The sequence below is a fragment of the Macrobrachium nipponense genome, chromosome 38, assembly GCF_015104395.2.
Source record: "Macrobrachium nipponense isolate FS-2020 chromosome 38, ASM1510439v2, whole genome shotgun sequence".
NCBI classification, from domain to species: domain Eukaryota; kingdom Metazoa; phylum Arthropoda; class Malacostraca; order Decapoda; family Palaemonidae; genus Macrobrachium; species Macrobrachium nipponense.
Genome location: NC_061098.1, coordinates 1,720,609 through 1,723,788, shown reverse-complemented (window position 1 = coordinate 1,723,788; position 3,180 = coordinate 1,720,609).

Here is a 3,180-nt window from a genome sequence, read left to right as displayed (position 1 = left end):
CTATTATTTTCTTAGTTTGTTATTATTGTTATCTATTTAATATGAGCCATATTTCTTTAACATACAAACGAATTTATTCTTCACTCGAAGCAATAAAACATGATTACAAAACATCTATCTACCAGATTCAGACAAGTGTTAGATTAGGTTAGACTCTCTTTTGGATAATGATAAAAAGGCTCAATTAACTTTCTTGAGGAGGAATTTCTTTAATCAGAGATACAAAATACACGAAGTCTAATGTATATACTATCATTTTATTTGCAGACTAAGTGTCCCCGACGTTAGCAGTCTGCGATGGACTGGGATTGACAAAGTGAGTATAAGCATTGGAGAATGTTGCATGTTTGTCATTACTTGGCATTTTTATATGTACGTATGTATGTAGAAGGAATGTGAAGCTAGTAGACCAAAAGGAATTACGGGTCAATAACAAAGAATAAAAGCCTGGAAAACATATTTGTGAATGAAACAATACTAAACAAGTAAAAAAATGCAAGTGACTCGCAGTCAGCGTTGGTGGCCTATGTTGTTCCGTTGCCAGACGCACGATGATCATGGCTAACTTTAATCATAAATAAAATAAAAACTACTGATGCTAGACGGCTGCAATTTGAGACTTTTGAAGATTGGACGGTGGATGATCGACATGCCAATATGCAACCCTCTAGCCTCAGTAGTTATTATTTTATTCACAGTTAAAGTTAGCCATGGGGGCGGACAGAAAAAGTGTGGTCGGACGTAGAAGCCATCTTAATCGTTTCTTTCACACACACGCACACAAAAAATGTCGATTAAAATAATGTCATTCTGACTGAAATACAAAATATCAGCAACTCTACAAGACGGCAATAATATTGTCTCTCGCCCTCTGGGGAATACAATTACATTGTATTTCCAACTGGCAGAGGAGAGGATCAGACAGGGAGGAACGATTCCTGATTCCCAATTCCCAAATCCCTGTATCTCTGGAATTGGGAATTGTATTTCTTGGGTAATTGGAAGATTTCGTTTAGGTCAGGTTTCTGTACAATGTAGGATTTTATGTGTATATATATAAAATATATATAAATGTATATATATATGTATATACTATATATATATATATATATATATATATATATATATATATATATATATATATATATATTATGGGGATAAAGGGTAAAGTAAGTTGGTACATATGGAGTTAGATTACTAGAAGATGAAGGTATAGACTTCCTATTGTTTCATATATATATATATATATATATATATATATATATATATATATGTGTGTGTGTGTGTGTGTGTGTGTGTGTATATATATCGTTGGCATTACTAAAGGTTCTTTGCAACGTCCCTCAGATCCGAGCACTTGGTGTTTGGCCTAAATTTTGATATTCCATTCCATTCAAGAACTTCACTGAAAATATGTGAACGGAAAATGTCAGAAATTTCGGCGGGGAAAAAAAAAAATTTTGGTCGGGGGGAGTTGTCGATGAAAGATAAAAAAAAAAAACAAATTGGTGTGTGTGTGTGTGGGGGGGGGGGGGGGGGGGATATGGGGGGTCGATGAAAGATGAAAATAATAAAAAAAGCAACTGTGACTGGCCCCCCAACATCAAAGGGAGCCGACTAACTCGTCGAAACACAATGATCAAGAGAACTGATGCTGTTGCATCTCTGGCGCTCCGAAAATGTTTTAGAATTTTGCTTGCTGCAGTTTTATTTTGCAACTATTCTGAAATATTTCCATTCTGCAATAATTCGTCTTTTTTCATGTTTTTTTATTTAGCAGCTTTTTTTTATTTAGCCTTTTTTTTATTTAACAGCTTCTTTTTATTTAGCTTTTTTTATTTACCAGCTTTTTATTTTATTTTACATTTGTTTGTTTTTTATTTTGCTATATCGCATTTAGCAAATAAAAAATTATTTTGCCAAATTTTTTAGTTTAAATTTTTTATTTGGTTTTTTATATTGCAACATCTTAAATTGAGCACTTATTTATTTTGCAACATTTATTTATTTTACATTTGTTATATTGTTTTTTTATTGCAACGTTTTAAATTTTGCTAATTTTTTTATTTTGCAACATTATTTATTTTTTATTTTTTTTTATTTTCTAGAAATCTTTTACTTTGAAATATTTATATTTGGCACCATGTTATTTTGCAGCATTTATTTATTTTTTTAAAATGTTGCTTTTTATTTTTAAATATTTGCAATATTTATTCATTTAATTTTGTAATATTTTTATTTTGCAACATTGTATTTTGCAACCTTATTGAATTTTGCAATGATTTTTTGCTAAGATTTTTTTATTTCGCAGCAATTTTAATATACGATTTTTCACAACAATTAAATTTTTTATTTTTTTTTATTTTCAACACTTTTTTTTTATTTTGCGAAAGTTATTTACAATTTTTAATTTTGCAAAATATTTTACGAAATTTGTTATTTTGCAATATTTTTTATGTACAATTTTTTTATTTTGCAACTTTTCATACAAAAATTTTTTGCAATATTTTTATTAAGTTAAATGTCTTGCTACATTTTTATGTAAGATTTTTTTTATTTTGCAATATTTATATTTAAGATATATTTCCTAATATGTTTAGTTAAATTTTTTTTGTATTATGCAACTTTTTTTATTCAGAGATTTTATGTTACAACTCTTTCATTTACCCAATTTTATTGCAATATTTTTACTTACAATTTTTTTGCATCATTTTTATTTACAAACTTATTTGGCAGCATTTTTTATTTGCAAAATGTTTTATTGACAAATCGTTGTATATACAAAATTATTTTTTACTTAAAAAAATAAATAAATATAGAAATAATATGCTCAACCTACCACGAATCATTCTTGTCTAATTCAGCTTTCTATACAGCAACGCACCACTGCACCGAAAACCATTTCTGGAAACTACAATTTTAATTTTTTTTTAAATCTGATGTCTGTGTATGAAGCGAGAGATGAATTTGATATGACGATGGATGAATGTACCTCAATTTAGATATTCCTTCAAAGCGTTTTTTGTCGTACTAATTAAAAAGAGGCATCTCTCAATGAGTAATTATTATTAGAAACAGCTGATTTTGACACTTGCCTTTGAACTGATCAGCTGATTTTGACACTTACCTTTGAACTGATCAGCTGATTTTGACACTTGCCTTCGAACCGATCAGCTGATT